General features: G+C 37.0%; 1 pseudogene; it reads right to left on the bottom strand.

The window, feature by feature from the left end:
* Nucleotides 1–11,157: 11,157 nt before the first annotated feature.
* Nucleotides 11,158–12,055, bottom strand: LOC107796824 (SKP1-like protein 11; annotated as a pseudogene).
* Nucleotides 12,056–12,610: the final 555 nt, after the last annotated feature.

A 12,610-nucleotide genomic window follows, 5' to 3' on the forward strand; every position in this document is an offset into this window, starting at 1 on the left:
CACCCAATATACTTGAGCAACTGGATATACAATTATTTGTTGAGATATTTTATAACCAAGAAGTCTATGAAGGCAACAATACAATGAAATAAACTGATAACACTATGCTTGACCCACATCAAAGCACGGGCGTACTACAACAAAATGAAGGTAACAAGAAAAACAAAGAGAACCTGAATGAGAAAGATTACTTACTTGAAGGCAGGGGATGAAGTAGATCCGGAAAGTTTCACACGAAACACAAAAACAGAAATACTTCCTATGTGAAGAGATTACAAAAGAAGGATACTACCTCACTCACAGTTATCCATGATTAATACAATCTTTTGGAATATTAGGGGGGTAAGGTCTAAAAAGGCCATCCACATGCTAAAATAATTTATCGACATCAACAACATCATCTTTGTTGCAATCATAGAACCAATGGTTAGCAAAGACAAAATCGATGGCTATAGGAAGTTTCTGGGTTATCAAGAGTGTATTTCCAATGATAACGGGAAAAAATGGTGCTTATGGAAAAATATCACTCAAACGACTGTCATTGAAAACCATGAACAACACATTTCCATCAAAGTTTATGATGGTGCAAGCAACTTCCCCATTATCATCACAGCTATTTATTCTAAATGTACTAGTGGGGAAAGAAGAGAGTTGTGGAACAGTCTTGAACACATCATCCTCTCTATTAATTGACCATGGTGCATTAGAGGGGACTTCAATATCATTCTAGATCCTGAGGAGAAGTTTGGGGGGAAGCTTTCGTAGGATGCACAGAAGCCTGGAATTCCAAATTGTATGGATAATTATGGTACTACTGATATTGGCTATTGTGGTTCTAAATTCACTTGGTACAACAATAGAAGACCAAGTAAAAGAATCTGGAAAATGCATGATAGAGTTTTTGTCAATGATAAATGGACTCAGAAATTTCAAAATACTACTATTAAACATCTAGTTAGGACGGGATCTGATCACATGCCCCTTCTAATAAAATCCTCTAACACTTCTACCAGCCACATTAGTTACTTTAAATTCCTCAACTTCTGGACTAATCAGGAAGATTTTCTCAATATTGTTAAGAAGGTATGGGATACTGATAGCAATGGCAATAGTATGTGGAGACTTCAATCCAAACTGAAATTACTCAGTAAAAGATTGAGTCAATGGTCCAGGGAAGAAATTGATAATATTCATGCTCATGTACTTCAATAGGAAGAAAAAATTCAGAATCTAGAGGAAATTGATATTACCAACAATAATGAGGATGACAGGGAGGCAGCCGACAAAGCTCATGTTGAATATATCAGATGGTTGAACACGCAGGATTCCCTTCTTAGCCAAAAAGCTAATATCCAGTGGTTTGACAAAGGCGACAGAAACACTCAATTTTTTCATAGCAAACCTCGAGAAAACAATAAGAAGATTACATTTGAATAGGATTAAAAATCGCAAAGGCAATTGGGTTCAAGGTGATGAGCAAATAGCCAAGGCTGCTATTAGGCATTTCAACTCCAACTTCAATCTCTAGACTCCTACTCTGGACATTTCTATAATGAACTGCATCTCTACTAAGATCACTCAATAAGAGTGGGACAACTTGGATAAAGAGCCTTCTATGGATGAAATAAGACATGCAATATTTAGTTTGTCTGCCACCAGTGGTGCTGGACCTGATGGATACAATGGAACTTTCTTCCAAACCTGTTGAAGGATTGTCAGATATGACATCAACGACTTTGTTTGGGACTTCTTCAAAGGTACCCCTCTTACTAAATATTACACTCATACTTGCTTGGTCCTTATTCCTAAAAATGACTCCCCTATATTATTTAGTGATTTTAGGCCTATCAGTCTTTCTAATTTCACTAACAAGATTATTTCAAAAATCCTCTCTATTAGACTCAATCCTTTATTTCCTATATTAATTTGTGCTAATCAGAGTGGTTTTGTTAAAGATAGGCTTATTTCTAAAAATGTCCTCTTGGCAGACATAATTGTTCAATACATTAGTAAGAATAATAACGGCGGTAATGTCGTTTTGAAACATGATATGGCTAAAACATATGACTGACTATCTTGTAATTTTGTTATTTCAGTTCTTAAGAAATTTGGTTTCTCAGAACATTGGAACTGCATGATCATGAATCTTTTGTCTGGCATTTGGTATTCTATTATTGTTAATGGTAATAGGAAAGGCTTTTTTTTACCTCAAGTCAAGGTTTGAAACATGGAGATCCTCTATCTCCTACACTTTTTATCCTAGCTTCTGAGGTACTTACCTGCTCTCTTAATGATTTATTCACCGATGCCTCTTTTACTCCTTTTAGTATGCCTACTAGAGGTCCTTAGATCAATCACCTCGCCTATGCTGATGATATTGTTATTTTCACAAGTAGCAACAATGATTTTATTAATCTTATCATGAAGATCATTAAAGATTATGAAAATAACTCTGGACAGATGGTCAACACTCATAAAAGCTTCTTCTTAACTACCCCAAATACTTGTGCACATAGAATCAATAGAATCAGAAATGCTACATGTTATATGTACAACAATTTTCCCTTTACATATCTAGGTTGCCCAATTTATGTAGGAAGGAAAACAGTTGCATATTTTGATGATATGGTTAAAAAATTGTTAAGAAACTTAATGGCTGGCATGGTAAGATTTTATCTTATGGTGGTAGATTGATTTTAATTAAGCATGTCCTTCAATATCTTCCTATTTATACCCTCCATGTCCCCCCCAAGAGTACTTTTAACTTGATTGAAAAGCAGTTTGCTATCTTCTTTTGGGGATCCTTTGGAGATCAAAGAAAATACCATTAGAGATCATGTGAAAACCTATGCTTATCATGTTATTAAGGAGGCATAGGTGTTAGAAGAATGATTGATTTTGATAATATTTTAGCAACTAAAAGGTAGTGTAGACTCAGGACTATTCCATCTCTTTGGGCTAACTTCTTGACTCAAAAATACTGCCAAAGATCCCATCCAGTGAGTAGGAAATATGCTCCAGGGGATTTACATGTATGGAAAATATTGAGGAAAATAAGAGACAAAGCAGAACCGCCTATTCATTGGGTAGTAAATTCTGGCAACTCTAACATGTGGTGGGATAATTGGTCGGAGAAGGGCCCTTTAGCACTTCTCTTCCCAAATGAAAGGAAGAATTTGAAAACTCTTGTGAAATAATATATTCACAATGGTGAATGGAACATTGAAAAGCTCAGAGATACAGTCCCAGATGATATGGTGGACCATATCAAAGGAATCAACATTGGAGACCAAACATCCCCTGATCAAGCTATATGGAATCTCTCTGATAATGGTAGGTACTCCAATAAAACTACTTAGAACATGTTCAGAGCTATTAAAACTAAGGATCAATTCCTTAGTAAGGTATGGCATTATAGCATTCCTTTAAAAATTTCCTTTCTAACTTGGAGATTATGGCTATCAAAACTTCCTTTTGATGAAGTACTACTTAACTTTGGTAGAAAAATTGTTTCTACATATGTTTGTTGTACTAACCATGTCAATGAGTCTATATATCCAACATGTGTTTATGGAAAGTGATGCAACAAGGTTTATCTTGAAGCGATAGTGTAACGACCCGACCGATCATTTTGAGTATTATAACCCCGTTCTTCCATTTACTGCTCAAGTTATTCTTTATAGTTGTTTTATAACTTATCGGGTTAGTTGGTTCGGGTCCATAAGGATTTCTGAGTGAAATGAGACACTTAGTCTCATAATTAAAAACGTAAGTTGAAAAAGTTGACCAGATATTGACTTATGCGTAAACGACCTCAGATTTGAATTCTGATGATTCCAATAGCTCTGTATAGTGATTTTGGACTTAGGAACGTATCCAGAAATTATTTTGGAAGCTCGTAGTGGAATTTGGCTTGAAATGGCGAAAGTTGAATTTTTGAGAAGTTTGACCGGGGAGTTGACTTCTTGATATCGGGGTCAAAATCAGATTTTGAAAATTTTAATAGGCCCGTTATGTCATTTATGACTGGTGTACAAAATTTGAGGTCAATCGGACTTGATTTGATAGGTTCCGGCGTCGTTTGTGGAAACTTGAAATTTCAAAGTTCATTAGGCTTGAATTGATGTATTGATTCTTGGTTCTAGTGTTGTTTGGCGTGATTTGAAGTTTCGACTAAGTTCGTATGATATTTTAGGACTTGTTGGTATGATTTGACGGGTCCCGAGGGCCTTGCGCGTAATAATTTGTTTTAGATCATTGGTTGAGAGACTAGTAAAGTTAAGAAATTTGGGAGTTTGACCACGGAATATATCGGATCAAGATGACCTCTTTTCAGTGTCTTGAGTGCGCGAGCAGGTCCGTAGCGTATTTTATGATTGAAATTCATATATGATTTTTGTTCGGGAGGTTTCGAGTGAGTTTTGGATGGTTAACAAATCAAATTTTTGACTTAAACAGTTGTTGGAAATTTCTGCTGCTGGAAATATCGAGGTCATGAAAATCGAGGTCATAAAAATTGAGTTCATAAAAATCAAGGATGGAGAAAATCGAGGTAATGAAAATCGAGGCTGGAGAAAATTGAGGTCATGAAAATCGAGGTCATAAAATTCGAGGCTGGAGAAAATCAAGGTAATGAAAATCGAGGCTGGAGAAAATCAAGGTCATAAATATCGAGGCTGGAGAAAATTGAGGTAATGAAAATCGAGGGTGGAGAAAATCGAGGCTGAAGAAAATCGAGACAATGAAAATCGAGGTCATAAAAATTGAAGTTGGAAAAAATCGAGGTCATGAAAATCGAGGCCAGGCCTAGGCAGAAACTTTAAGTTACAAAACGGGGGTTTCGTCCCATTTTTTACATTTTTGACATATTGGAGCTTGGGTAGAGGCGTTCTTTGAGAGATTTACAAGGAAAAATATTGGGGTAAGTGATTCTAACTCGGATTTGGTCAATATACATGAATATATCAATGCGTTCAGCATTTAATTAGTGTTTTGAGATGGAAATTTGGGGAAAATGAGGAAGAGTTCTTGGGCTACTGTTTTGAGGTTTTGAATAAGATTCTGTTATCGGATTTGAGTAAATTTGGTATGGTTAGACTCGTGAGTAAATCGGCTTTTGGGTTTTGTAACTTTCGTTGGATTTCAAGACGTGGGGCCAAGTTTGAGCTGATTTTAGAATTTTGGCTATAATTTCATATTTTCTTGTGGAATTGATTTCTTTAGCCTATATTGATTGTATTGTACTGCTTGTAGCTAGATTCAGGATGTTTAGAGACCGATTTAAGAGACAAAGGAATTTTGGAGTAGAGTTTTACTCGTATTGAGGTAAGTAACACTACTAAACTTGGTTCTGAGGGTATGAATCCCCGAATTTGTGTTATACAAACTGTTTGGAGGTGACGCACAAGATAGTGGACGAGCGTGTGGACTTGCACCATAGAAATTGTGACTTATATAAATCTTGTGAAGTTGTAAAGATTAAAGAATCATATTATGATATGAAGATGTTAGAGAAATTGAGCTCATGCTTTTATTAAAGATCATGTGTAGGCTACGTGCTGATATTTTGGGACCATGGGGTCGTGTTGCTGTCGAATTAATTATTTTAAAAATATACATTTCTCACTTAGTCATATAGGTCCATTGTGAGGATATTTATGGGATCAAGCTGCGCGCCGCAGCATGCCATATTGGCTTTATATATGTTATTATTAAATGGATCGGGGCTGCCCGCTTGCAGCAGGCCAGAATGGATTTATACATTATTATTGTTTTGGATCGGGGCTGCCCGTCTGCAGCAGGCCTTATTGGCTTTACTATTTTATGGATCGGGGTTGCCTGCCTACAACAGGCCTTATAGGCTTTATTATTATACGAATCGGGACTGCCCGCCTGCAGTAGGCCATAAAGGCTTTATATCACGCTTGGGCTGAAGGAGCTCCTCCGGAGTCTGTACACACCCCCAGTGAGAGTAGATGATTATATATATTCGGGATGGACTTCCCAGGGCATGGACTTGCCTTACTTACGATGATTATATATATATATATATATTCGGGATGGAGTTTCCAGAGCATGGACTTGCCTTACTTATTTGTATTGTAATGAGTTAACCTCGACAAGGATCTTGTTCGTATCATTTACATTTGGGGATAAATTACCCGCCCCAGGGCTGGATTGGCCTTATACGGTACTGAGTTACTGACTGTCAGTCGATGTGTATATATATATACGGGTTGGAACACCCCTGGGCTGGATTGGCCTTAAACTGTACCGAGTGAACGAATAATTTGTGATCAGTATTTACATGAGGTCTTTCTACTGGAATGTCATATTCCTCATATCATGCAATATTGATCTATTTCACTTGTATTGAGTTTAACTGTTTAACTTGAAAGCATGCTTACATTTTGTACCATTATTTATACTGGACTGTACCTGTGGAGCTCGTTACTACTTTCAGCCCAGAGGTTAGTCTTGTTACTTATTGAGTTGGTTGTACTAATATTACACTTTGCACCTTGTGTGTAGATCCACGTGCTTCCAGACACGGCGGCTGTTAGACCTCAGTGTGTTACCAGTTGGAGACTATCAGAGTAGCTGCCTGGCGTTCGCTGACCTTGTCTCTCTTTCCTTCAGTTATTGTACTGTTCTATACTTTCAGATAGTGGTTTTTATCAGTCAGACATTGTATTCATATTAGATGCTCATGTACTCAGTGACACCAGATTTTGGGAATGTTATATTTGTATTTATGAGATTTCTTCCGCTGGATTTAATTATTTTGTTTTCAAATTTAAAATATATGGTGGTTTATTAAAATTTTGGGCTTGCCTTGTATTGAGATAGGCGCCATCACGACTGGTGAGATTTTGGGTCATGACAAGTTGGTATCAGAGCTCTAGGTTACATAGGTCTCACGAGTCATGAGCAGGTTTAGTAGAGTCTTGTGGATCGGTACTGAGACGTCTGTACTTATCTTCGAGAGGTTGCCAAACCCTTAGGAAAAATTTCACTTTCTTGTATTCTATCGTGCAGAATTGATTCAGCTTAAAACATAACTCTTTGAATTCCTTCCACGCATTCGTGTGCGTATGTGAGCGCTCGGTATCAGTTGTGCATCACTGGCTTGTGATTCCATGAACGAGGTTCGAGTTGTGTATTCTGTATTTTGGTGATGGGCCAGTTTGGAGGACTTGAGGCCAGGGTTAGACTGATTCTTAAGCTCGGTAGCTTCAGTTGCAACGTGTACATTTGGACTCATATGTCTGGTAATGTCCCTAAGGGTGGAATTTGTGGCTCGATGAGCGGTGGAATGGCTTTGTGATGATTATGATGTGACTGCAGAATATGTTAAGATAATTTGAATGTGACGAGAAATGTTTCCTTGAAATGTAAAAGGTCCATTAGGTGCTTGATTTTCGTTTTGTTGTGACTAGTAATGTAAAAAGGTCCATTGGTTGAGAGACTAGTAATATTAAGAAATTTGGGAGTTTGACCATGGATAATATCGGGCCAAGATGACCTTATTTCAGTGTTTTGAGTGCGCGAGAAAGCCCGTAGCGTATTTTATGATTGAAATTCATATATGGTTTTTTTCCGGAAGGTTTCAGGTGAGTTTCGGATGGTTAACGGATCAAAATTTGGACTTAAACAACTATTGAAAATTTTTGCTGCTGGAAAAATCGAGGTCATGAAAAATCGAGGTCATGAAAAATTGAAGTCATGAAAATCGAGGTCATAAAAATCGAGGCTGGAGAAAATCGAGGTAATGAAAATCAAGGTCATAGAAATCGAGGCTGGAGAAAATCGAGGTCATGAAAATCAAGGCTGGAGAAAATCGAGGTCATAAAAATCGAGGTTGGAGAAAATTGAGGTAATGAAAATCGAGGTCATGAAAATCGAGGTCATAAAAATTGAGGTATTGAAAATCGAGGCCAAGCCTGCGCAAAAATTCTAAGTTACAAAACGGGGGTTTCGTCCTATATTTAAGTTACAAAACAGGCAAATTTTAAGAGATTTTCAAGGAAAAACATCGGGGTAAGTGATTCTAACTCGGATTTGGACAATATACACGAATATATCAATATTTTCAGCATTTAATTAGTGTTTTGAGATGAAAATTTGGGGAAAATGAGAAGGAGTTCTTGGGCTAGAATTTTTTTGGTTTTGAATGAGCTTTTGTTATCGGATATGAGTAAATTTGGTATGGTTAGACTCATGAGTGAATGGACTTTCGGGTTTTGTGACTTTTGTTGGATTTCAAGACGTGGGGCTGGGGGCTGGGTTTGAGCTGATTTAGTCTTGTTACTTATTGAGTTGGTTGTACTCATACTACACTCTGCACCTTGTGTGCAGATCCACGTGCTTCCGGATATGACGGCCGTTAGACCTCAGTGTGTTACCAGTTGGAGACTATCAGGGTAGCTGCCTGGCGTCCGCTGACTTTGTTTCTCTTTCCTTCAGTTATTGTACTGTTCTATACTTTCAGACAATGGTTTTTATCAGTCAGACATTGCATTCATATTAGATGCTCATGTACTCAGTGACACCGGGTTTTGGGAATGCTATATTTGTATTCGTGAGATTTCTTCCGCTGAATTTAATTATTTTGTTTTTAAATTTAAAAGATTTGGTGGTTTATTAAAATTTTGGGCTTGCCTAGTATTGAGATAGGCGTCATCATGACTGGTGAGAATTTGGGTTGTGACAGATAGGTGCTCCCCCGGGAAATAAGCATGTACACATACCTATTCGCGGGTGGCTCAACCATTGGTGGCAACAAAGGTTCAAAAATGTTGTTCACAAACAAGCTTTGCAGATAATTCCAATCATCACCTGTTGGGAAATTTGGAAGAATAGATGCTCGTGTAAATATGGAGATCAAAAGAAGTTCAACTTGTACAATATGAAGCAACAGATCATTTGGAATGTTATGGCTGATGTACTTCGGTCCTTTCCGAAATGCAAGTTGACATTGCCGTGGGTCAAGTACTGTGATGATATGGTCAGACTACAACCCATCCCTAAAACCATTATGGTAACATAGATGAAACCACAACAGGGAACTTTCAAGTTAAACACAGATGGAAGCTTTATTCATCGAAATAGCAAAGCAGGGCTCTGAGGTGTTTTGAGGAATGAGCAGGGTGATTTGTGTATGGCCTTCTCTCTGTCAGCTAGTTGCACAAGCAACAATGAAGCAGAAGCTTTGGGGGCTTTGGCTGGGATTAAATGGTGTATTCAGAATGGATTTTCAGACTTCGTGCTTGAAATGGACTTTATGCTCATAGTCAACATGATCAAAGAAAGACATACTGACAATTATAAAATGAAGAACACGATAGATGATATCTTACAGTGTATGAACCAAGCCAATATCACTCATGTGCATTGCTATAGGGAAGCTAACCAAGTAGAGGATTACTTGGCAAAAATGGCTTCCAACACATCGGAGAGTAAGATGTACATGACTTTCTATCCTTTGCCCAGGGAAATCAAGGGAACTTTCATTTTAGTTAAATTTCAAGTACCTAGCATTAGAACAAAGTATGATAAGGCAAATTTCTTTGTGAGTTAAGCCTCCAATCTTGTAATTTTGGGCACAAGAGGATATTTTACACCTCACTGTGTTTATTTTTTTATTTTGGTTAGGGTGGACTCCATAGTGTTGTAATCTTGGAGGTAAGGCAATCTCCCCTTCCTTCCTAAAGATAATACAACACACTCAGTGATACTGGAAAATTATATTTTAAAAAACAATGATTTAAAAATTCTATCAGTAGTGCATAATTATTAAATATTATACATATTATTTATAGATGTTGGGTCCCTAAGTGTTTTGGGGGCTTAAGGCCATTGCCTTAGTGTCCTTAGGTTCCAGCCGACCATGCAACATATCAGCTTGGTGTTAATTCAGATTAGTCGGGTTAGTGAGATTCAAATATAGAACGTAAAACAGAGCTAATTTGCTATCGATCAGCCAAACAGAGCTAGTTTGACAAACCCATTGTACAAATGCCCCAGCTGGTAATTTCAGCGTTTCTCCGTCACGAATAGTCTCATTAATATCAATTAATTGGCAACGTACGTAACCCATCATTACTGGTGAAATGAGTACTTAAGCATCCATTTCTCTTACAAAAAATTTACCGCCAAAACTAGCCATTTCAGGATATACACCTTTTTATTTTATTCCATGGAAAGCTTTTAGCATATATCTTTTATCAAAGGCAACCATCAGGTAGTTTATTATTGGTATCAAGTGTCATCAAGTAAGGATCCTTCGTAATGAATTGTTGTAAAATAACCATACATGAGATTTTTCAAAAACTACCTTTCTCAATCTAGTTTAAATTCTATATATGTAGTGTACAGAGGCGGACTTAGAATTTGGCAATTGCGGGGCACCATGACATTCATTATAAATTTATCACTGCTCATAAAGATTTGTACGGGGGCCTATGCTAATATCTGACTATTTTTTGAAGATCTTTGCAAGTATATATAAAATTTTTGTCGAAATTTCCGAGCGCGGGCGACTCCTCAACTCATCATATGCATCCGCCTCTAACTGTGTAAAGTATACTTACACAGATAACTTGTATTATAATTAGTGGTAAATCTTTATAATAAACAACAATGGTTAACCTTAGAAAAATAGTACTCCACTAAGATATGCTATTTGAATGAGACTCACATGTACTTTGACAATTAGACAAGTGTGGGGACGACGACACCTACTTCTACTTCTAACTAAAGGAGGACAGCCGACAGTACAAGCAAATAGAGAGCCCGTCCATTTGAGCTGGAAAGTGTACCGGTTGTTTGAGTCGTGAAAAGGGTGCATCACCTTATGCTTCAAACCGATGGCAAACGACCATATTGTCAATCACCGTTATAAGCTATACGTTTACACATATATATATATTGACTTGTCCTTGACATTTTGATTTTGAAACACAACAAACAAAAATTCATAACTAATGCAAATACAAAAGTATTAAATTAATATATATATATATACTAGTTCTTACTAAGACTTCTTTATCTAATACTAGGACAAAAATTCATATAGAAAAATAAAAGGAAAAGCCTAATATGCTAAAACATAAACCAAAAACCCTAAACATTACATAAACGAAGACGTAATTAAGTCTAGTCAAGGGATTCATCGAATTATTCTCCTTCAAAGGCCTATTCATTTTCTTTCCGAACGGCATCTTCTTCCTCTTGAGTATAATCACATTGAACATTGAAAATTTTTCGAACAGCCACATGCGACTTGTTCTTGATCTTATCAGCAATAGCCTGAGCGCAAAGATCGAGCAAAGCCTTAATGTCTAGGAAATTCGCAGCCAATATGATATTGAAGAGTTTTTGCATCTTAATGCTAACGAATTCCTTATCGAAGTCCTTGATTTTGGTTTTCTTGATTTCTTCTTCTTCGTCTGAACCCGAGATTTCTGCATGCTTCTTGAGGTACTCGATGATCTTGACTAGGGTTTCAATGTCAACGTTGGGTAGTGGTATGATGTTGGATGCACAATCATCTTCTACCATGTTACTGATTGTTATAGACCCGATGGCGATGTATTCTTCTAGTTGAAACTCGTCGCCATCACTACTCTTCAAGATCAAAATCTTATTCTCTGTTGCGGGTGTTATTGAAATGATGCCATGAGAAAAGCTTTTCTTAGGAAAGAGTTAGGAAAAGGAGAAGGTTTGAGAAAAAAAGTTCCAAAGAATTGAATGATGAGGAATTGGTATTTGATAGGTTATAAGTGTCCTTGTTTTATACTTTGATGAGCTAACAAACTTAATGTTAAGAACCGGATAAGGAACCTGATCCACATCTGGTTCACATTCTCAAGCGCATGAAAAAAACCAGACTTAAGCTGGAGATGTTCGTCAGTATTTCAGAAGTTAAAGAATCAACAAGGGGAACATATGGACTTTAGTTCCCCTGGTGATTGTACCAAGTCAACTCTTCAACAACTGAAAAGTGACCGACTTCACATGCAACAGTACAACACAGTTCAACAGTCACCTCCATTGGGAAGGACCTTGTACCCAAGTTGCTTATATCATTCAAGTGATGTCATCAATGTTATATTAACATTAAACCAATGACAAAACATCACTTGAACACTGAGAGAATTCATTCAAGCCACTTACGGTGGTTGATCATCAAGAAAACGATTCTCAAGTGCATCAAGAACAAAGTACAACACTACTACGAACTAGTTCCCCATATCAAGTTATTGTGAGTCTTTAGTTGAGCTGTAACTTTGTAATAATTCTTCAATTGTAATTCCTACTTAGCTTGTTTAGAAGCATTCCATAGGAAACCCTTTGTAAATTATAAACCCTTGTGTTTGTGTCTTGGCTAGAGTTAGTCGAGTTGTAAAGTCTTTGTAATAGAGTTATTACAAAGTGGCTTGTAATAGTATGTGACAAGTTAGTGAGGGATTAAGAGGTTAATTCCTAGGTTTCATAGGTTGTAATCTTAAAGTTGTTCAGTATTGAAGTTGAAATCCTACAAGGATAGGTCGTAGTTTTTAATCTCGTTGAGCTGGGAATTGTTCACGTAAAAACTCTTAGTGTTATT

The sequence above is a fragment of the Nicotiana tabacum genome, chromosome 13 (assembly GCF_000715075.1).
Source record: "Nicotiana tabacum cultivar K326 chromosome 13, ASM71507v2, whole genome shotgun sequence".
In the NCBI taxonomy this organism is placed as follows: domain Eukaryota; kingdom Viridiplantae; phylum Streptophyta; class Magnoliopsida; order Solanales; family Solanaceae; genus Nicotiana; species Nicotiana tabacum.